The 24,291-nt window shown below is 46.3% G+C and overlaps 1 pseudogene; it reads right to left on the bottom strand.

The window, feature by feature from the left end:
- Positions 1–14,474: 14,474 nt before the first annotated feature.
- On the bottom strand, positions 14,475–14,677 carry LOC119437923 (U2 spliceosomal RNA; annotated as a pseudogene).
- Between the last annotated feature and the right edge of the window lie 9,614 nt (positions 14,678–24,291).

Raw genomic sequence — 24,291 nt, forward strand, 5'->3', positions numbered from 1 at the left:
ATTCAACTGATTTTTTTATTTTTACATTTCTTATATTTGGGCCACTAGGTATGTGCTCATTCTTGATTAATCCTCAGGATATCACGAAAAAAACCCTGACCAAACCTGCGTCCAAACCTTTGAACTTAGAAGACATGCGAAACCTCATTTCGGTGTCCAACTTGTGCAGACGCCGGTGGTGGTGGTCGGGTTGCGTCCATTTGTCGAATGCGAAGCTGCGTATAACATGAGCAAGAAAAGAGTTTGTGTGAGGTTTTGAATACGAAATGTGTGCTACAGTGCTATCATGCGACACAGCTCTTGTCTCGGAGTCGACAAGTTTATTGCCTTCCAGACTGCAGTGTCCAGGTATAGCCACTCGAATTTATTTTCGTGATCCAAAGGTTGTGCAATGTCCATAAGTCCTGCAGTGTCTAGGCCCAAAATGCAACAAGGTCCGCGTCCTATAGAGTGCATGCCATGATTTGTACGCACACTTGGAGGACATTAACACGGGCGAATGACATAGATGTCGCGCGACCGACCACGACTGGCGATCAAGGAGAGACTCACGGCGACCAATGTTCACACCGGCAAGCACACCCTTCCCGTGGTACCCATTCTTTAACTCTAATGGTCCACCGGTTATCTACCGTACGCATTAAATGGCCTGCGCAGCTCCATTTTGTTTTCTCTCTTAATGGTAACTAGAATATCGGCTATCCCCGTTTGCTCTCAGATCCACACCGCTCTCTTCCTCTCTCAACGTTACGCCAAACATTTCTCGTTCCATCTATCTTTGCGCGATCTCGAGCTTCTTTGTTAACCTTCAAGGTTCTGCCTTATACATTTAGCACCGGTAAAATGCAATGATTGTACGCTTTTCTTTTCAGTGACAGTAGTAAGCTCCCAGTCAGGATTTCGTAATGCCGGGCGTATGCACTCCAGCACATTTTTATGCTTCTGTAAATTTTCTTCTTATGATGAGGGTACCCTCTCAGTAATTGACCTAGATAAACGTACTCTTGCACATACTCTAGAGGCTGACTGGCGATGATGAATTCTTGTTTCCTTGCAAGGCTTTTGAACAGTACCTTTGTCTCCTGCATAATAATCTTCAACCCCACTCTTAAAATTTCTCGGATAAGGTCCTTAATCATTTGTTACAATTCATCCCCAGTGTTGCTGAACAGGACAATGACATCTGCAAACCGAAGGTTGTTGAGACATTCACCACTGATCCTTACTCCTAAGCATTCCCTGTCAAATTGCTTGAATACTTCTCCTAAGCATGCAGTGAATAGCATTGGATAGATTATGTCTCCTTGCCTGACCCCTTTCTTGATAGGTATCTTTCTACTTTTCTTGTGGAGAATCAAGGTAGCTATGGAATCTTTGTAAATATTTCTCAAGATATAGCCCGCCTGCCTCATGTACTCCTTGATTGCGCAATGCCTCTACGACTGCTGGTATCTCTACTGAATCAAACGCCTTCTTATAATCTATGAAAGCCATATAGAGAGGTTGATTGTACTCCGCAGATTTCTCGAGTACCTGATTGTTGACATGGATATGATCCATTTTAGAATATCCCTTCCTGAAGCCAGCATTTTCCCTTGGTTTATAGAAGTCAAGTGTTGCCCGGTTTATATTTATATTGACTTGTTGAATATTTCATAGAATACTGAAAGCAAGCTAATCGCCCTATTCGCGACTCCAAGTAAATGCTCGCCACCTAGCGGCCGCGCTGAGAAGCAGCCGATCCAGGTTCAAGCTTGAAGCGAAATAGGGTCTCCTATCACGGCATGCGCTTAATGCCTCGTAGTTCTGAAATCGTCGTGACACCGCCGCGCACAAGCCCGAAAATGAAAAAAAGAAAAGGCGGATGTCGAAAGACTTTTGCTGTGTACCGTTATGCGTGTCATCGCGGTGGTAAGACAGCAATGTATGGTTTCATCTTTTCCCGAAAGAAGCCGACGACGCGCATCGGAGGGCGACTTGGATAAGAAACTTCCGCATTGGGGAAAAACTATACCGGTTTGTTGAAAACATTTCACTCGGGCCGGCTTTTTTATTGCCGGCGATCATTGCTTTCTTTTATTTATTTATTTTAAATATCTTGCTGGCGTTTAAAATCGCGGAGTGTATTTTGTTTATGCAGGCGCTTTAATAAACTATCGTGATGTACGCTTAAGCTTCATTTGGTTTTATTCGTTTATAATTTTCTGCCACAGCATTAGTGTTACGAATGATTCAAGCAGCAGGAATATTCTCGCTAATGTACTTTTGTCTGCAGACGCCGTAGCAAAAATGGTAACTACCTCGGAAGGTCTGAAGTTGATCATGACACATGCTGCGAGGTGACATATCGTTTTCATAGCATGCTTTCGTTTAACTGGTGCAAGCAGAAGATGCTATTTTCTCTTTCGACGCGTTGAGTTATATGTTTATTTGCTCGCAAGAAATTTAGAAGCAACCGCAAACAGCGCACGCTCCAGCTTTGGAGACTTAGACCGGCGCACAGCGCCGCTCGTTTGCTTTCAGACACTGTGCACACAGCTAAATTAATTCCATTACAGCTGGGTCAATTCGTTCCAAGTCATGCGTTTACACTATAAAAAAATGTCAGTTTCGCCCTAAGGGCGAAGCAATGAATGCGATAGCAACACAGCAATGTCATACGAAGTAAGGTGAGCGGCTTTGGTAGCAATATGAATTGTAGTAAACATGAGCTGATTAAGTAAGCAGGTGTGCTGCGGCGTAAGTAGACCGACATAAAGAGAGACTCGATGACCACGAGAAGGCGCGTGTGAAACGGTGGTTTTGATGAGAAGCGCTGCCCGTGGGCAGCGCGTGCGAAGGGACACACCTGTAGCGCTGCACTGCCGATCCGGGCAGCATTGCATGTGTAGCGTGCGTTGGAAAATGTGGCCCGACTATTACTAACTGTGGTGTGAGCGCGCACAAACAAACATGAATAGATCACACTGAATGACTCCAGACAACGACTCTCAAAACGCTGGCAGCAAGCGCATATACGCCGCAGCGGGCGAAGGTACGTGCGGTCTATCGCTTCAACGGAAACTGAGCGGCGAATGCACAGCGCATAAAGGTCAGAGCCGTGTGGAGATAAGAGAAGGTGCGGGGCGAGCGAGGAACGCGGTTGTTGGCAGAGTAAAAGTGCGCCCCCCCCTCCCCCCCCCCCCCCGCTCCCTCCGGCGCTCGCTTCCCGCTTCCTTGCTTGCGCGTGGGTGATTGAGTGCGTTCGCTCTCCGTGACAGCGTGCGTCCCCGCACGCTTCCGCTCGGGCATACGGCGCGCGGCGAAGATTTTATCTATACGGAACCTCACGGCGACGACGACGGCGACGCCGACGGCAGGAATCCGGTGGAAGTGTCCATATAATTGCTATCGCAATAATACAACTGACTTTCACGAAAGAAAACTCTCGCTAAAATTTGGAAACCTGTTGGAAGAAACTCAACTTGGTCCGACTGGTTGATATTCACTTCTCACGTTTCACTAGGGTTTGCGAATTCGTACGGGCGGCGGGTGTCTGCTGTGCTCTCAAGCCCGCGGCGCTACCTCGAACACTGTTTACTGCGAGCACGAACAAGCGCTAGTCACCGGACGACCTCATCACACGTATCCGCGAACTATAAAAAGAAGGTGCACCCTGACTCACAAACGGAACTCTCATTTGTTCTCATCCCAAGACACATTGACCAGGTAACTTTACAGTTGTAGCTTCGTTCTATCAGTGCAGAATATCCGTATTTATCTTCTGAAAGCACCACAGACGTCACTACCTTATATATTATGAGATGCTATATGTGATACACTGCAACACATATACTTTTTTTTTGTAAAAAAAAAAAATTCTGATGCGGCTTGCTGGGCAGGCCGGAGTTTTGCACGCACAGCGAAACTATTTCAGCGGTTTCGTCCCTGAAATCCTTGAGACCAATCTAAATAAGGTGTTCAGCAGCAAGGACCCTTTCGGCTTCGACGAAACCCCTCAATTCGACGCCACTAACAAGAAACGTGAGCGCAAAAGCAAGCGAAAGAGCCGCCGTGAACCTCGATGTAGTAGCCATCTTTGTTTATTTGGACAGTGTTGCCAGCACAAGTAACGGTTTCTGGAGTTGCCGATAGTCCTTCAATTGATTTTTTTTTCTAATTGCGTGTGGGAGATAGCACAGTTCTTGTCTATGAACTGGTCTACTCGAAGAGGCGGACATTACTTGGGCAAGAAATTGAAATGCATAATCGACTAATTAACAACAATTAACAAATTAAGCTTCTAACTAATTACCTGAATTATGGGACATATTTCAATTTACAAATTCTAGCCGGCGAGTTCGCTAGGCGGATCCACTAGGAACGAATTCTCAGGATAAGTGCCGAACTTTGCGGAGAAAAGAATTGGCGTTCCAGTTACTTTTGTGCTTCAATGAATAAAACGACGTTTTCTTAAGAAAGTAAGTGGAACGACAGTGCACTTTTACCGCAAGCTTTACGGCGCATATTTCGTAAATGGTGCCATCCGCACAATTCTTTTCAAGTGGATATGCCTTGCAGCCTTACCCGCTAAAATTTGTAAATTGCAGTATGTGCCAAAAGGTAATTAGTTAATTCATAATTAATTAATTAAATTTTTAGCTTATTATATGCGCTTTGATTTTTTTGTGCAAGTAATGTCCGCCACTTTGAATAATCTAACTCAAGGACTAGAACTATGCTATATATCTGTTACAGGCGATTTTCGAAAATTCAGTAAAGCCTACACATGATCACCGTGTATATTCTGCAGGTATAAAAAATGCGGCACCACACTTAAGGCAATGTATTTTGGTGCTCTTAAGACGCAGATATGCTTTCTTTCTAGTATTCTCTCGAATTATGTAGGTCTTATGTGAGCAGGAATTTAATCCGCTCAGTAATACTATGGCGTCCTGCTGCTAAACAGAAGGTCGCGGGTTCGGTATCCGGTGGTGGCCAGCGCACTTAGATAGGTGCGGAATGCAAAATCGCGCGTGTACCACGTTTGCGTACATGTTAAAGAACTCGAGGTATAGTCAAAACTTATGGCAATCCGTGCTAAGCTTCCACATGAATAGGACATCAGTTTGTCCGAAATATTGGTGCTGCACTGTTAGTGACAGTGTCTGCACGCTACTCCTCTACTCCTCACCTCCAGCTCTCTTTTTATTATTTTATTTATTAACTTGACAATTTTTCATCTTGCGTAATATCGCTACTCTGCCTAAGACTGTTCCTCGCACGAGGAGCGTTGTTAGCTGTTTGCTAATCTAGTGAGCGCGCATATACATAGTTCCGTTCGCTCCGGATCCGAGTTAGTTGGGAGTCATCCGGTTTAATGAGTAATATTTTCAGAACACGCGTGCATTTTCGAACACATGATGCCTGAATGTGAGAGTGCGCGGCGCACTGGTCCACTCCATCAGCTCGCTTACGCCACATGTGCGAAGAAAGGGCGAAAAGGTACGCTTTCGCCCAGCAACATGCGTCGGTTTGTCTGTATTAGCACATTAGGGCTGGCTTTTTTCCATAAATTATACTGATATCTCAAGTGCCGCGGGCTTATGTAAAGCAGAACTGTGCAGACCCACAGTTTGCTATCCTCTTCAGACCCAAATAGAATCCCATGCAGCGACACAATACACCTTTTTAAAGTGAGTTCTTATCGCCGACTTGAAAAAATATATCCTTAATCATTTGGCACGGATACACGCTAACAGCACGCACCTCCATGTATGTGGACAAAGTGTCCATTTCCCCAGTTTGTTCGGATAAAAGCGCATTTTGTTTGCATAAAGACATAGACACAACTTTATTATCACATGGTGGTTCGTTGCCTATCGCTTTCGCGTCATCTGGTGGTATTTGAAATGTACTACGCAATCATTTTTGTCGTCGGTGATGATACAGCGGAACATCTCACGCAAAGCATCAATTTTTCTCCAAGACAGTTGTCAACAAAATGTTCACACACTACAGATCTAGTACTGCCTGCATCTAGATTTATGTTCCATCAGCGTATTCTGGCTTACATTTCTGGTTGAAGCCGATGTCCACGAGGGTGGACACTGGGTCACAGGAGGGTTGGAACCGTGGACAGTTCCAATATTCTTCAGCGCCCGTATTCACAAAAGGTCTCATCTATTTGGCTGCACTTATTGCATCAGTTCAGGGAGTGCATCACTTTCGCATTCGCTTTTCAGGTGCAGCGCGGTGCCTCTGTACTCTCGTATTTGCTTTGCGAGAGTGTCGACTTTTGCCCTGAATGAAGCCCCTCTGCATTTACTGCCTGATACGTATTCTAATCAAGTTCACATTTACATATATCTTCTGGCTCTTCGACTCTAACCAGCTCCGCTGATGCGGTTGTTATTCCGTCGACGTCAATCTCCAAGAAGTTCAAGATCAGCCACGTCGCAAGATCAACAGCGTCCTAACTTGTCGCCCTCCGTAGAACAGTCCTTTATGTGCATCAACCTTCACCAAATGTCTGGTTTATCCTCTGATTCAAAGGTAGCTCTGCAATCTCTGCTATAAACTCTGCGTCGTGGCCCAGATGAGCAGTTGTTGTCAGTGATAGAGAGAGAGAGAGAAACGGGGTGCGAAAGGCAGGGAGGTTAACCCGAAAAGATTCTGGTTTGCTACCCTGCACTGGTGGAAGTGTAAGGGGAAATGAAAGAGAGAAAGAATAGCGGAGAGAAAAAGCAAGGTCACGAAAAAAATTAAATAAATAGAGGAGGTTGGCAACGTCTGTGAGAACTATAATAGTCTGTAAGATAGTCCGTTCGAACGGAAAAAGTGCCTTGATTGACTTGTGGTGTGACGACTGTATAGACCGATGTTCCACGACTGTCTGCTCCGAAAGCGGCCGGTTGTCAAGACGCGCCAGCGCAGTCGCGAGTGATCGACTGCCTGTGTGCGCTGTATCGGGGACAATGACAATTAAAGAACGTGTTCGACAGTTTCCTCGTCGCCGCATTGGTCACATGCAGCACTATCCTCCCATCCGATGCCAAAAGCGAACGCGTTTTATTCAGCGCGGCTACCTCTGCGGTCTTCACACACAATCACACTAAGAAAATGTAATACACCGGAGTTCACCAACCGGCGCCTATGTGCCATAGACATATGATGATTTGGTATGATTTATAGCATATGATGTTACAACTTTTACCCGGTTTTATTCGACGGGATGAAATGTTACTATGTCGCCTACGACTTGGAGTTTGCTTACGAACGATAACTCATTCCTAATTGGAATGGCGGACCGTGCAAATTGTAACGCATGTGGCTGTAGAAGCAATAAAATGCCTCAAAAGAAGCAATAAAACACATCTTGTATGACAGCCCAAATTACGGAAATGAGAGGCTTGCCCTTCGGACAGCTTTAGGGCCCTTAGATGACAGGCTTTTTACAGAAGAGTAGACCTTGGGACCATGGCGTCGTGTGTCTGCGACGATGTGCAAAGCCACAAAAGCGCTGCTGCGCTTCTCCATAGATGCACCAGACTGCATGACGGCTTGTGATGGACTGAGCGATGAACACTTCACTGTGTGAGTGCACGTGCAAAGTGTGACCTTCTCTTCTCCCTCTCACCTCAACATGTCCGCGCAGCAGCCGAGCTTTGAGCATGAGACTCAAATGCATGAGCACACTTAAAAGCAAAGCAATTTCCAAACATCCATCAAGTGAGGAAGGTGCTATCAAGGTACCATCAAAGTGAAAAACGCCCGGAGATCACTGAGTCAGCGAGAGAACACTCTACGACCGTAACGATCCCAACGATGCGCGATACACGCCGAGCAGACGACAATTAAGGCTTAGTCATTTGTGTTAATTTTGGAAATAAACGTGCAGTGCTAGTGTCGGCACTGCACTCGAATTGTCTGTACAATTGCGCTGCACTCTCACGCACCCCAGCGGAACTAGTTCAGCAAGTGTAGCTAAATCGAAGAGACATAAAGAAAAAATACACTAGAAGTGTTCGTAGGATGCCAGATGCCAGTCGGTCATGACTTTAGACACGATATTAGGAAAGGCAACCGGCCACTGTCAAACAGCGCGTACGAACGAAAATCTTTGGGAATTCGGCCCCAGGTCATTAATGCGTTATTGTATATTTAACATTTCGGTCGCATATTGAAATATATATATATATATATATATATATATATATATATACACGGATCACACGCGCTGTAGTAATCGGTTTAAGCGAAGCTTGTATTGGTGTTAGCGAATACCCATTGGAACACGGAGCTTGCACCGCATGATTAACTGTTGCCGCACAGTTCCTTTCCGACTCCCCCCTCCCCCCTTTTCTACATGAATAAGGAAAGGAGGGAGGTGGACAAAGTGTTTCGATACAACGTTGCCATAGCTCATAGAAGTGTTGCCATTTTTGAATTCTTTTGATGAAATGATTTTCTATTTTGCTCACGGAAGGGCCTATGGACTCTAAACCAGCATGGTCAGGTAGACCCAGCGAGGCTTTTACATCCAACACCGTCTTCAGAAATGTTCTGCCTGTAGACAAAGCCCAAAAGGAGAACAGGAAGATCGGATCAAGTACAGAACGAAAAAATTCGCCGACGATTACGATGCTCCCTAATGCGAAATTTGAGCGCAGCTCTTCAGGTCTACTGATTTCCACCGGTGGCGTCGCTTATTGTTCAGAAAGAAAGCGCGAACACGGGACCGCGTGTCTCGCGTGGAGCGCATTCCGATGCGCACGCTCTAGCGGCGGCGGCGAGGGCGGAATAGCGCACACGCAGTGGGTCCGAAGTATACGACAGCGCTTTGTTTCCTTATATGGTATCAGTATATGGTATCAGTATAGTGCTACGCTAAAGCTACGGCAAGGACGGAAGAGGAGAACGAAGTGCGCTTGTCTCTGTAGCGGCTCGGTGTCGGCGCGGCCCCTTTACATCAATTCATCTTTTAAATAATTAACGCACCCCATCGTAACAGTTTGATACCATGATGATGATGATGGTATCAGTGGACGCGCTCGCCCAACGCTCGCGGGTGAGCGCTGGGCGAGCTTTGGTGCAATCTCGTAGTCTCGTGTGGCACTCGGCTTTCCTTCTCACCCATTCCCTATACTCTCCTCCTTCCCTTTCCGCCTGATGCTATCACTGTAGCCCCCTCCACCGATTTCTTCCTCGCGCTCTCTTCGCTATCGCAGTCTTTCATTCCCCGCTGCACTCTGCGTGCGCTCTTTCATGCTTCGCTGTGCTCGTTCACTCAGTTACGCCGAGAGAGAAAGCAATTTATTTGCACCCGTCAAAGCCATCCATATGACTGCAAAGATTGAATGGAACGAGGCGTGCCAGCTCGTCAAGAACGAGAAGCAAGGAATTTTTGTCTTCTTCACCCCCAGCACGGAGGCAAGAGACAAGCTCCTACGCCTCACAAACCTGAACATTCAAGGGAAAGTGCACGGGATGACCGTTTACGTGGCAGTACTCGACGACTTCTCGAGAGGAGTCATCCACGGAATAGGACTCAACACCTCACTGCAGAAGATCAAGCAGGGGATAGCAGAATATGAAGAGAATCCCAAGGTTATATACGCCGAGGGACGCCGACGCTCAGCGCAGAAACGGGAGCCTATAAGAGCTGCGCGCTAAAACGAAAGACTCAGTTCACTGCCATTGCTGTGGGTGCTTTATTGGTTGCTTCAGGGGTGTTTGCCGAAGGCTTTTTTTTTTTTTTTTGTCTGAGATCCTCTCGTAGACCAACGAAGCAGGCGGCTGTACTCGCGGACAACTTTCTGTGGCAATGAAGGGAAAGCTACGGAGCCAAAGCACGCACAAGTGAGAGCGCCTTTCAAAAACGTCCCACATTCTCATTCGCTTGATATTAAGCCGGTGAAGAGAAAACAAACATCTAATTTCCTACGGCTAAATAAAACAAAGTACGCCACAGTGTCTTAAACTTCACTTATCTGTCTGCTTGTCCCTTCCGTGTCCGGGTAAATTCGAAATCATTGCACGTAGAATATACACTGATTCAGTATATGTTCCAAGAAACCAAGGACTGCCGGACGACCTGGCGCAGAAAAACATTTGCAGATGCTCCGCGACAGGAGCTCTCCATTCATTGCGACAGAACGTTGTTCACGAGCACTGAAAATAAAGTTCAGAAAGTCAAAACATAATTTGGGTCGCATAAGGAGAAAAAAGAAGCAGTGGCGATTTAGCGGTAAATTTGAGAGAAATGCGGTAGTGGTAGCTTTACGTGACCCCTCTTTGAAGTCCCGAAACCATGGCTTAAACCGTGTTATATATATTGTAACGTAATAAAGGAGACACAGAGACAGCACCCGTTCCTGGGCCAGCTGATGATGATGATGATGAACCTCTGTCGTGGCTCGCACCCACTAAGGGGGATAGGCCAAGAATCGGGCGGCAGTGGGTATGCTAAAGAAAATTCGTATTTGAAAACAAGAAGCGCAAAGTAAAAGACAAAAAAGGCAGATGTTGCAATAACTAGATTACCATGCGAGCGAGCAGTCAGACTAACTGAAAGGTGAATGTTAAAAGCGGTTGCAACCAGGGAGAAGTAATATTAGCAAAGAATTTCAAAAAAACCAATTTAGGTGATATTAATGCATCTGATATGTAGAATACAAATACAATAATTAGCAGGGTAATCGTTTTGTTTCAGTTAAATAATGAAATACTGCGCAACACACGTCTCTGTGACGCCTAGTGTCGAGGCCCCAATAGATAACAATACTGGTATGTTTAAACCTAATCCAATTTTGTAGAGTGGAGCTTCCAGTAATAACTTTCTCTGGTGTGAATATCGTCTGCATGATAAAAAGTAGTGTTCTATTGATTCACTTTCCTTACAGTTGTGACATAGAGGGGACATCGTGAGACCAGCTCTATGTGAATAAAATTTCAATTGCGGGATGCGACAGCGTAGTCTGGTGTAAGTAACTTCCAGCTGCCGAGAAGGACACCACTGTTTATTCCAGCAAAAACCGAGATGCTGAAAGTGTGGAGATAGTTTCAGCGGTACGTTGGTTAAATCATTTTGCAAACAAAATTTTCTGTATCTCGATGCAGTGACGAAAGCTGTATCCGGTAAAAACAGGGATCAAAGGTCCACTTAGAGACGTTCCGGCTAATAAATCTGCAATTTTGTTTAGATATAAACCGCGGTGGCCAGGAACCCACAGCAAGTTAATTTTTTGTAAACTTTTAGGGACTAAATTTTGAAGCAAACTAAGGAGAGGTGAATTCGTTGCCGTGGAAAGCGACACACATACCGATAGAGAATCTGTAACTACGACAGCTGTCGATTGATTTGCAGGAAGTTTACGTAGTGCTAGAAAAAGGGACAATAATTCTGCTATGAAAATAGGCGTGTAATCTGGAAGGCGAATAGAAAAGGACCAATTAGGAGAACGAGAGAAAATGCCTATGCCAGCCTTCTCTTCGGACTGTGAAGCATCAGTGGCTTGGTTTGTTTCCAGGTGAGAAAGGTAATCTTGTAATTGATAATTTAAATATTGGTATGGCATTAGTTTAGCATTTGAGGGGAAAATATCGTCAAATTCTATCTGGAGGCTTATTTTTGATTGACTTGTTGGGTGAATGCGTTGAACTCGCACATTCAATGGTGTTAGCTGTGCCTGTACGAATACGATCTGAGGGGTGTGTAATCGCGACCAATCATTATTAAAAAATGAACTTGGTTCGTTAATGAAAATATACATTGATCTTCTTTGAGGAGATTCGTAAATCTTTAAGTATGTTTGGACTTTAAGTAATCTCAATCTGCTTTTTAAGCTTGGTGTTCCGCTTCCATATACAGAAGGGTGTTGGCAACAAACTTAGGGAGTCCAAGGCACAATCGCAGAGCTTCCCTTTCTAATATTATCAGAGGTTGAATTTTATAAGCTAGGCTGCCGGAAAACAAGACACTCCCAAATCATAATTAATGTATGCCTTCGCAGTCCATATCGTTGGTTACTGATCTTACGTAACCATCCCACGGCCCGAGTTGCCTTAGAAGCAACTTTTTCATTGTGGCTTCTCCAGTTTGGTGACCCATCATACGTGATGCCCAGATATAAGAGAATTCACCTACACGATAAACCAGTGAATATAAATGGGAAGATCTAAAGGAAAGACAAGAAGGGCCCGCTGTTCTATTCCCTTCATTGTCGTCTTCTTCCCAGAGCCCGCCTTGCGAGCGCCCGCGGCCAAGTTCGTTTTTACACTCGGCCACGCTGCAAGTTTCCGGCCCGCTTGGAACCACGCAACTTGTCCAGGTATTGAAGTCGACATTTGTGAGCCGTCCAGCGCGCAACCAGCTTCTCTGGCGGGCGGCACTGTCTCTTGCGCGCTGGTCGCAGGTCTCGCCGACGATTATTCCGCCGCTCAGCGTTGTCGATTTCAGCCGAAGTTTAGGAGATTCCCTTAAAGGGTGCTCCGTTGATTACAGCGAGTGGTGCGACTGCTACAAGTCTCCCCGCTTCTCCTCAGGTTTCCGAGGATTATCACAGGAAGAGTTGGAGAGGCTGTCCAAGGATGGTGATGCTCTGAATGACTGGAGGGTACAGTCGGAGCCATTCTGAAGCGGCGCTTTGTTGCGGTGGCCACTATACCTTGGGCGCCGCACTGACTCCGAAGGGAGCACCTTGACACATTTACACACGCCGACAGGTGCAGCAGGGGGGTTCTCGGAAATAGGCGACCGTGGTAATGAATGGCTATGCTCAATGGCCGCTGACGCTTGCTTGAATGCCAAACCATGATCTCTGGTAGCAGGAATCGGAACTGAAGAACTTCCACAGCTACTGCTGCTGGAACCACGAGGTGTTTGGGCTGGTTGCTGATGAATACTAGAAGATACCGAAGTGCTGCTACTGCTCCTCTGATGCGGTGGTGGCTTCGGGCAACAGGCATCCTGAAGTGAAGACTATCTTGTTATGCCTCCCTTTCGACCCGGTATAACTGAAACTTCCGAAGACGCGGACGACGACGGCACCGGGTAGAGGGGGCCTGCACGCGGCTGCTGCAGCCTAGGGAGGATGATAACAGGACTCTTGGCCCTTCGGTCCAAGCCCTGGTCGGGATCTTGCCGCTTGAGACGTAAGTCTAACGCCGTATCGTATACGTGTGCCGCTGGCGGGCCATCTCGTTGGTGGACGGCGCGCCCTATGCGGCAGGGGTGACGTGTGCCGGAGTGGGGCTTTTGTTGCGCTGCTCCTCGGCCCTCAGCAGCCGCAGATCCACGGCGGATGGGTCCGTGTCCCAAGGGTTGCAGTACTGCGCATTGCCCACATCGTCACCGCATGCCTCTGCTTCCGACGCCGCTGCAGATGCAGCTTCATCCTCTGTCTAGGCCTTGCTGCCGTGTTCGCTATGGATGGCGGAGGACGCCTACGTGGAGCAGCTCGAACCGGAGGCCTGTGACTGATGCGATGGCGGCTGAGGGCTCGACCCGCTGCCGCTGTTGATGAACCATTGGTCCTCGGTCGCGATCTTCGACGACGACGAGCCGCTCGGGGATGTAGGGGACGCGCAGGCATAAGGAAGCTGGCCGAAAGCAGCTATCTGAGCTGCACTCCATTCAAGCCAGGACCCCTTCTTTATGTCTTTGTAGTTGTCCCACGCCTTGGCACCACCTCGAAGTCACCCCGCTGCAACCAGCCATATCGTGTTGTCGGGCCAGGCATGGCGTGCGCCGAGCGCGTTGGCTGCTTGCACCCATAGAGTGGGGTCATTCTGAAATCCGTGGAACTCCAGTAGTCCCGAGGCAACCAGTGATGGAAAGACTGCTAGCGGGAAACCGGATGCTGCTGAAACAAAGTTGTCCAGCTGCTGTAACAGCAGCGAGATGACTCGCATGACGTCAGTCAAGCTGCCGGTTGAGCCGTTTTTCTTTTTTTATTTTAGTTAAGGGTGAAATAGTTCGAGGATGTCGTTTTCTTGTAACGTAACCACTTCGGCAAGTGAAAATGTTCGAAGTGTCACTATTGTAAAGTCAATTGCTTAGGTGATAGAACTTTAGTCGACATATACAATTTTGGCGGTTAACTGATGGAAATTCATTTTTCTTTCTGAGGGTACTGACGGATGATCTACCATATGAATTTTAAGTTAATCACGCCACCTTTTTTGTATTCTATCTAGTTTATTAATGTTAGTGTTAGTATAGGGGTCCCAAATAATTACGGCATACTGCATAATATGTAAAAAATAGTGTTGTAGGCAAGAATGCGTACAAGCGCTGTATCAGGTTTCAATAAACGCCTTCAGACGAACAATTAGCGAAGAACTTTCGCCACAACATTCCCAATATGTACTACATTCCCGGATAATATTTACAGCGAAGCTGTGTACCTCTAGCCCCCGTATGCATCCCCCGCGTGCGTTCCCAAAGGGGGTAACCTGGCTCGCTGACGTCCGTATCATGGCGCGTGGACAGGAATGCATGGGCCGATGCCGGAGATAGTGCAATACCGGGCTGACCCGCGGTGGAGGTGAAGCAGGCTTCAAGCACTCCGCCAACTTCCAAAAATAAGTTCAATATCGTGGGTCCAAATAGAACCACATACTAACTTCGGCGTTTTAAGAGAAACTCTATATATAAGAAAGTGCACTTAGTGCTGCAAGTTTGCCTTTATGCGCTTTATTTGTTTTGAATCCTGTTTGACGAATAATGAGAGGGGGAAAGAGTGTGGCGACGGCACCTGTGCCGGCGCGGCTGCAGCAGCGGTTGCGGCAGATGCATGGGATGTGCGGTGACGGCGGCGGCGCTTGTGTCGGCGAAGTGTGGTGCCGTATGAAAAAAATGTATGATTTCATGATGTATGCAACCCATGTATGCAGCCTAAACAGCTTCGCTGGTAATCCGTCCCCATATGAATGTTGCGGCCCCACGAATTATATATAAGAAAGTGCACTTAGTGTAGCAATGTGGCGTTCATGCGCTTTATTAGTAATCCAAAGTCCAAAGTATTTGTACTGTTGAACCTCAGAAAGAAAACCGTTAGTAGCAGTGTAACGAAATAACAAAGGTAGTGATTTTAATATAAATGGTTTTCTCGAGATTAACAGGCATTCGCCATTGATTATCCTTTAAACTATCCTTTTGATACTATCCTTGAAAAATTATTATTTAACCTAAGTTAATCTTGAACAGTGTTAAGTGTTTCGTAGAGTACACAGACGTATGCGTATAGCTTTATGCTTACGGAGAAGTTATCTACAATGTCATTGATATAGAGTAAGAACAACAAAGACCCGAGGAGTGATCTCTGATCTCTGAGGAGTGCCAGAACCCAGAATATATCTTAACGCGATTATAACAAGTGCCATTTAACGAAACGAATTGATACCGATTGGAGAGGTACGCTTTTATCCATACTGGTAGCATGTCATCTTTAATTATATAACCTAGATTAGGAAATAGTTTATTATGTGAGACCTCATCGAATGATTTTCGGAAACCAATGAATATGCCTTCGCGAAGTCACGTGCTACCTCAACCAGTTGTGTAGTGGTGGAATACCCTAGCCTGAAACGTTGTGCATTTGTTAATGCTTTATTCTTTTTTTCAGGAAAGTTGATGATGTGTTCACGTTCAATAATTTTGCACACTGTGGAAGTTCGTGAAATAGGACGGTAATCTTCAACGCACTTTTTATCACCTGATTCATGCACAGGTTTAATTCTGCCAGTACTCCAGTCATCCGGCAGGACCGTCGCTAAAGGACCTCGAGAACAGGACGTACAAATATTTTTAGCTCCATTGCGCGTACAATAAAAAAAAAGGCATTTGGTACCTCATCATGTCCAGGTGACTCTAAATCTAACCGCAAGTTCAGAATACCGCTTTCTGAGATTTATACATGAGGAATGGGAGGCAGACACATAGTGAAACCAGGTAGGCACCCGTTGTCCTTAGTGAAAACATTTTTAAAATGATTACTAAGAGCTGTAGACGCCAAAGTGTCATCAGGAACAAATTTTCCGCCTATTAGGAATGCATCAGTAGAAGAGAAACTCGGCTTCATTGATTTCCAAAACTTCCCAGGAGACTCTCGTATGAAAGAGGGGAGTGTCGCACTGCAGTACTTATCTTGTACGTATTTGCTGTTTTGGTGGTTCAGAAACAATGTTCATATATCTATTTGCTTCCTGACAATTAGTATTTTTGATTTCTTCGTCTTTAACCTTTTAAGTTCCCACTGCAAAATTTGAAATGTTTCATGCGAAATCGCAGGATTGCGAGATTAATATTTCTCTGTTATCTTGGGAACGAAACGTTCTTCTACACAGTTATGAACGATATTTTCGAAAACAGTTCAGAGATCGTTTACACTGCTTTGGCTGTTTCTAAACTCATCGTAGTGAAAGCTTAGCTCACCAATTATAGATTCATAATGAAAAGTTGGGAAAGGAATGGTGCTCATTGTGGTGTTGTAAAGAAACACCTTTTATTGTTAGCACTACCACTTAGTGGTATGAGATGCCGCGGCCATGACATTGCAATGTAAATTATTTTTTATGTTGCCACTTACAAAGAAAAGGTCCAGTCTCGATTCTGCGCCGTTTTGTGTTATAGTTGGCTCATTGGCAACTTGAAGTAAATCGAAATTGAAAGTCGTATCAAGAATCTCTCATTCATTCATTTGAGGAGACTGAAATGAGAACGTAGTACAGTTTACATTAGGCAAGCTGAAATCTCCGCCTATGATAAGTTTAGCATCCGATTTTAGGTGACAACACAAACATTCTTTAAGCTTTTCAAGAGCAGTAACAGTAGAGTTCAGAGGTCGATAAATGGCTCCAAAAACATGTGTAGCCTTATTAACACGATATTCCAAAACACAGCTTCTACTACAGGCACATGAGGCATTCTAGTAATTTATAGGGAATATTTATATAAACTAGTGACTCCCCCACCTCTTCTTTCACAATCTTTACGAAATATTTCATAGTCCTTCGGCACAATTTCCCAATCAAATGAATGACGAATGAGAAAGATTCGGCTAAAGATCGGTTGAAATACTACATTGAACACAATATGAGTGAGTTGTTTTCGCTATACTGCATCTTTGGAAACTAAATTGCGGATATCACGTTCCAATCAATAATCTTGCTATATTTTATTGAAAATATGTATCCCTTTGAATCTATACCTGAAGTCTGCTAGCGCCCGCAACATGTTTCCTTTCGATGAAATCCGTAAAATCCGCTGAGAAACTTCACCGAGAACCGAGATCAAACAGTTTCAGGACACGTTTTAATCCAGGGCTCTCTTTTTGACAATTACGGGCATACACACAGACAAAAAAAAACAATAAAGAACACACAAGAAACGAACAAAGTCGGTACACTGCAAAAAAGAAAAAAGAAAAAAAAAAGTAACCGATGCGAATGGTAAGTTAACCCAAGTGTCCCCAAGCACGACCTTTTTGGCACTTCATAAGCACTTCACCAATCAAGACTCACTGCGCGCTCTTTGTCAAAGAAAAAAAAATTCACCGACGGACTGACGCAAAAGAAATCCCAAACTTTCTTCCAAAAATTAATAGAAGGAAATATCCGTTAAAGGTGACCATTGTGTAAAGGAGTGAAGTTCCTCGAGATCATCTGGCCGCTTTCGGTAATCGAGCTGCCCATACAGAGATGCGTGGGCGCTGCTCACAGCCGCGATGACACCGAGCGACCAGGTGATGGTGGACCAAATGTCCGAGGCGTACAGAAGAGAGAAGGCCACTAATGCGGCCAGGACTTGGCGGTGGTTCTTGGAGAGCATTAGCTTCGATCCCAACACGGCCACCGTCTCTTCATCGTGCTGCACCCTGAGAACAGCACACACTGCCCCAACCGCCGCGACGGTGACCATGAGTGTCATGCTGGACATGATGCATCCTACCATGATGACGGCAAAAAGGATGCCGTAATTGCGTCTGAACCGCTCCATGTTCCACTGGATCCGGTGGGTGACCTCCTGGGCCGACTTCGGAATTGAAAACTGGGTCGTGTCCGCGAAGACGTCCCACGGCTCTGCATGGTTGAGCTGCTTAGTGAACCAGGACACGACGTTCCGACGAAAGTCTTCCTTTAAGGGCGACGAGAAGAGGCGCCTCCGCAGCGGTGCCCTAAATGTGGCTGGATCATCTCCAGAAGGCTTCGGGTAGGAATCCAAGGACACTCCTACATCACCTTGATGAAAACTCATGGTTTGATCGAAGCTGTTCGAGTGGCCGGCTTGGCAGACGCTGACGTTGAGATAGCTTGCTCAGAGCTGGCCATCCACGTGTCTCGTGCCAGCGGCCGACGTTACAAGGTTAGCTTCTGGCTGCGTGGTCCACAATGATTGGTTTATTCTGAGCTCCGCGGTTTCCAGAGATTGGTCTCCTGAGCTTTGTGGTCATCAGCGATTGGTCTGTTTTCATAAGGCATCTTGTGCCAATTATGTCACGTATCACGGCATGTTCGCTGAAGGATTCTCGAAGAAGACGAAGGTGAATCCCGAAAAAAGGAAAAGAAAAACAAGTCTTGCCCTATCAAAAAAATGTTGTACTTAAGTTGCGCAATGTCTTCTTTTTCATAAATTGTTTTGTTTTACCTTTTGTCTTTGTTGTCCGTACTTTTCATCCCTTCCAGTATGGGCAATCCCCCTAGTGGGTATGAGCCAAGTGTTTAAGCTAGGTGATGAGCGAAGTGCATGAACGTGAGCGCAATGGCTTGAGAAAAGAGGAAGAGAAAGACAAGGACCAAGAGTTGGTGATGATGATGATGTGTGGTGTTTAGTGGGACAAGGGCCAGATATGGCCAAATAGCGCTATGCAACTGGTGATGAGGTGTAAATGAGCCGTCACTGAGATGAAAACATGAATTTCGATAGCTAGATGTAATATGGGTGTAAACAGGCTTAAAAATTATGAGCTCTTATACTGCGTAAGATGTATAAGTATTAAAATAAAGACAATGACTAGTGATTTATGCTATGACCATAAAAATTTCATTGCAAGGGATGACGTAGTAAACGTGTAGGTAACAGCAGCACTATTGCTCCACCAAAGAGCAATTGAACGCAAAGGCCGTGAGGCACGTGTTTTACAAAAAGTCACAAGCCTGCGCGGAACACGCAGCACAGTCACAGCGTAAGCTGGAGCTGCGGCTCTATATATAGGAGCTCCATTTTCGGCAGCATACACTAGGGTTTTCGCGGCAAAATCTCTTCGCGTCTCTTTCACGATAACGAACTGAATTGTCCCGCCCGGCGTCGACGGCGAGGTGCGGCTTGTGCTCCTCTCTGCACAATGGTCTGCAGAGCCCGACGTCGCCTGGTTACAGGCGCGCGCGTAACTTACGATTCGGTTCTTCAGCAGCGGTTCGTATCTTGCGAGGAGGTGCCATAACCTGCACCGAAGAGTAAACGCGGGTATCGAGACTACGCGGCGCACATGTCACACCCCTTGACAATATCATAAGAAGCCAACAAACAATTACACCAGGGAACACATAGGGGAAATTACTTGTACTTACTAATTGAATTAAAGAAATGATAAGTTGATAATAAATAAATGATAAGTTGATGATAAATAAATGATAATTCAATTAGTAAGTACAAGTAATTTCCCCTATGTTCTCTTTGGTGTCATTGTTTGTTGGCTTCCTATGATATGATTAATAAAAATCGGGCCCCTCGGTTCCCTTTCTTCTCACCCCTTGACAAGTGGCACGATACGATGCTGTTGTTGATGATGATGATGATCACTATTATAATAATTTATTGGCCTCCCCTTTGAAATGGGGTGGTGACAAATAGTCACCTAGCCTGCTTGATTTAATTAGGCATGCTATACAGGTTTTAGCGCGCAGCTCTTTGGTGCCCGTTCCTGCGTTGAGCGTCGGCGCCGGCATTGTCCCTCGGCGTAACCGAGCGAACGATCACAGCGATGAATGAAAGAGCGAACGCGGAGCGCAGCGGGCGATGAAAGACGGCGATAGCGAAGAGAGCGCGAGCAGAAAAGTGGGAGAAGAGGGTGCAGCGTAACCATGAGGCGGAAAGCGGAGGAGGAGGGTATGGCACAAGCGGGGGAAAAAAGCGTAGTGCTGCGCAAAACGGGCGACGACCGCTACGAGATGGCGCCAGAGTAGCGTGCCATCGCCTGTTCACCGATGGCATGCGGCGAGCGTGTCCAACGATACCATATGTGCGTGAACGTAGCATATGTGCGTGAATGTAGAAACAAAGCGCTGTATGAGCGGAGGTCTGTCTGCGGCGGCTGCTGGGAATCGCGCCCACGCATCACCCACGCGCTGCCTCTCGCGATCTCCCGATTAGCGCGGCAGTCGCGCCACACTTCGCCCCGTTTGCAGCGTAATGCATAAGACAGATTGTCCGCGCCAGCCAATATATTGTCAGCACGGTGAACAGGACTGGAACTTGACGGCCAGCAATTCCTACGCGAGCAGTGCACATACCACTGACGGCAACAGTGGCGCCATTGGCGACGCGTACGGCTCGAGTGATGGCAGGCGTAAGAACTTTTTTTGAGGCGACGACATAGGTTAGCGCTCATTATGGACACTTGGGCTCCAGTATCAATCAATGCCTTGAACGGAACACCATCTACGTATACTTCAATTAGGTTTGCGTTCGTGAGGAGCGTCAACGGAGGATTTGGACAGGACGAACGTGATGCAGCAATATCGTGACATGAAAACACGTATAGAGCTGCTCTCAAATTTCGCATTAGGGATCGTATCGTAATCGTCGATCAATTTTTTGTTCATTCTAGCATTTTTGTGTACATCTCCTTAACCTTCTTTTACTTCCTCAAGACTTCTCTATCTACCTTGTACCGCTACCTATACAACTGCTACATGGCGTGCCAACTGGTGTAATAATATGCAGCTGCGATGCAAAGTGTGCACGTATCGACGCTACGCAGCGTGCATGTCACATCGTGTGACAAGTGGCACAATGCGATGCTGATGATGATGATCATGACGATGATGATTTTGTGGCGTCCTTTTTGAAACGCGGCGGTGACAAACAGTCACTTAGCGTGCTTGATTTTATCAGGTAAGCTGCACATGCTTTTATTTCTAGCATTTTTATATACATCACCTTAATCTTCTTTTTCTTCCTTGAACCTTCTCTGTATATATATAGAGAGAGAAACGGAGTGGGAAAGGAAGGGAGGTTGACCCGAAAAGATTCTGGTTTGGTATCTTGCACTGGGGGAAGGGTAAGGGGAAATGAAAGACGGAAAGAATAGCGGAGAGAAAAAGAAACCTTGTACCGCTGCCTATGCAACTGCTACATGGAGTGCCACCTGCTGTAATAATATGCAACTTCAATGCAAAGTGCGCACGTATAGACGCTACGCGGCGCGCATCTTACATCGCATGTCTCCTCGCGTTCGGTGATGCTTGTATAGGGCATGTTTCCGTTGCAAGCTAGCAAGCGCTGGCATGGCTCAGTGGTAGAGTAGCTGACTCCCACACAGCGGGCCCATGTTGGATCCCGGCGGGTACAGGGTATTTTGTTTTCTCATTCCTGGCGATAACTGTGACGGACACCGGCGGCGGTGGCGGACAACATCGCCAACCGAAACGGCTGTTGGAATGAGCCCATAACTGGTTACGCTGTAAAATGCTATGGCAGCACCAGCCTCCAGTGAGAGCATGTGCTACGAATCTCTTGGATTGATAACTCGCAATGTACCAACATCTTGTGAAAATCTTAAAAGTAACTTACTTTTAAAAAATGGTTCATTGCGGAGAACATTGCCAGGTGGAGGGGAATGTGTTGTCTGTACGCCGGGGCAAAGTAGTTTTTTCTTTGAGCTTCTACTTCCCGACACTCTAACGAGACGCGTAGGACCATGAGCGTCTCGCTACACCTATCGCAGACAGGAGGCTCATCACAGGTCAATACGTAGGAATGAGCGTCATACATGTGGCCTATCCTAAGCCGGGAGAAAATAACCTCAGTTTGTCGTATTTTTGTTATTAGCGGTCAATTTCACACGTTTGGTTTAACAACGTGGAGTTTATTAAGTGTTTCAGTGTCCCACGTAATAGTCCCTCGTTTTATTGCGTAGGAAGTGCTTGAAATCTATGGCAGGGACAGCAATGGAAGAATTACTTGGTTTTGTAGTTATTGATGTGGCTAAATGGTCGGCAAGCATATTACCTTGGATGCCTCTGTGGCCAGGTACCCAGTATTTGTTGATAAAGTGCATGCAAAGCGCAAATGATTGAATAAAGTTCAGTAAAGACAGGATTTTTCTTCTTTTGTAGTTAAATTAAGGCTTTGAAGACGCCCAATGAATCTGTAAATAGTATTGCCTTTTGTGCTTTAAATTCTTTAATGTGTCTTACAGCCCACAAAAGTGCATAGGCTTCCGTAGTAAATATGCTTGTTTCCAGGTGCAAAGAGCCGGATTCCGAAAAGGATAGGCCGACTGCAGCTTTAGAAACGCCTGAATACGACTTTGATGCATCAGTGTAGAATTCTCGGCCCGATTATTTTGACTTTAGGTTTTAGGAAGTGCATTTGTATGTGTACTTCTAAGGCGTTCGTTGCAACTTCTAAAAATGCGTGTCACAATCAATTAGTTGCCACTATAATGGTGGTAACGGCTTGACTGGAGCTATTGGATGAGTTTCAAGAAGTTGGACGCCCATTGCTTCCCTGAGTTTCCTCACACGCGGTGATAAGGGTTCTCCCGCTGCTAGGCGATTATAGAATACTGTGGTACACGTGATATTGTCTGCGGTTATTTTACCAGGATGTTCACGGTTTGAGTGTGCCTTCAGGAAATACATGAAACTGGAGTACGACCTTTGCAGATGGTGCGACCACTCATTGGGTTCTGCATAGAGACATGGTACAGGGCTAGTTCTGAAGGTTCCTGTGGCTAGGCGGATGCCCTGATGGTGAACATGATGTATTATCTTCAAAGCGCTAGGCGTAACAGACTGATACACCCGAGCACCGTAGCCTAACGCGATCGTATAAGACTCCTGTACAGGTTATTTAAGGATTTTCTGTCACTGTCCCTATTAGTGTGCTGGTATTAGTGTGCTGGCCCCAGTGCAGGGTAGCCTGGTAGGCTACCCTGCACTGGGGAAGGGGGAGAAGGGAAGAGGAGAAGGAAGAGAGAAGTTCACACCTTGCACATTTACACAGTCAAGCGTTCATCGCCGAGTTTCGTCACAGGCGGTCATACAGGCTTGTGCACTTCAAAAAAACGCAGCAGCGCCTTTGTAGCCCTGTACTTAGCAGACGCACGAGGCCACGGGCCCAAGATCTTCTCCTTAGTAAAAGGCCTGTCGTCTAAGTGCCCCAAAGCAGTCCGAAGGGCAATCCTCTCGTCTTCGTATCGAATAGGAGTTTCTTTTACAAACTTCTATTCATTCCTAATTGGAATGGCGGACAGTGCCAGTGTGCTACGAAATTTTCAGTATGTTCATTGTGACACACATGCTTGTTTATCTTTATTCGGTGACCGCATTTCACCGGCTAACAAATGTTAAAAGTGATCGCTCAGCGCAAGGCGCGCCTTTCTATATCGGAAGTTTCTCGAATGTTATCGATAGTTATCTGTTATCTGTTGCCTACGTTATCGCCGACCCTTTGCGTAATTCAATTCGGTGCGCGAGGCGAATGTTAGTGTACACTCTTGAACTTACGCGAGCACCAGCGATGACGCTGGAAATTCCAGTTCATTGGGCCACGTATACCGACGTGTCTGATCCACACATCAGATTTCGACGATCGCCACCTGTGCTCGCCGCTATCGTTCTGCTTCGAGTGTCACTTGCTTTTGTTGGCTCAATAAATAGTTTCGTGATTCACAGGGTTGCTACTATGTTCTTCACCGTCACTACAACGTGACCATTGGGCCTCTTCGATTATGCAATCCCGGACTGTCCGAAAACCGTCCGCGGCTTCCGGTCTGACTAGCCCAGACAGAAGAGCGCGTCACAGTCACGTGATCCAGCTATCGGGGACACTGTCCGAGATTTCGGTCGAAGCACCGCGACTGGAAGTCACTATCCTGGCTGCCGTCATCTGCTCTTTGCTACTCATATAAATAGCCCCCTACCCAGAGAATACATTAGCGTGGCCTCCGAAATGCTGCAGTCTCAGAGGCCACGTCGCCGACACAACCGTAAGCTTGCACAGTGGAATCGTAGCCTGAGCGCGTAGAACGTGTTCGCAAAGCGCAGTTTACGTCGCACTAGCTATTGCCTCAGAAATTTAGG

The sequence above is a fragment of the Dermacentor silvarum genome, chromosome 1 (genome assembly GCF_013339745.2).
Source record: "Dermacentor silvarum isolate Dsil-2018 chromosome 1, BIME_Dsil_1.4, whole genome shotgun sequence".
NCBI classification, from domain to species: Eukaryota; Metazoa; Arthropoda; class Arachnida; order Ixodida; family Ixodidae; genus Dermacentor; species Dermacentor silvarum.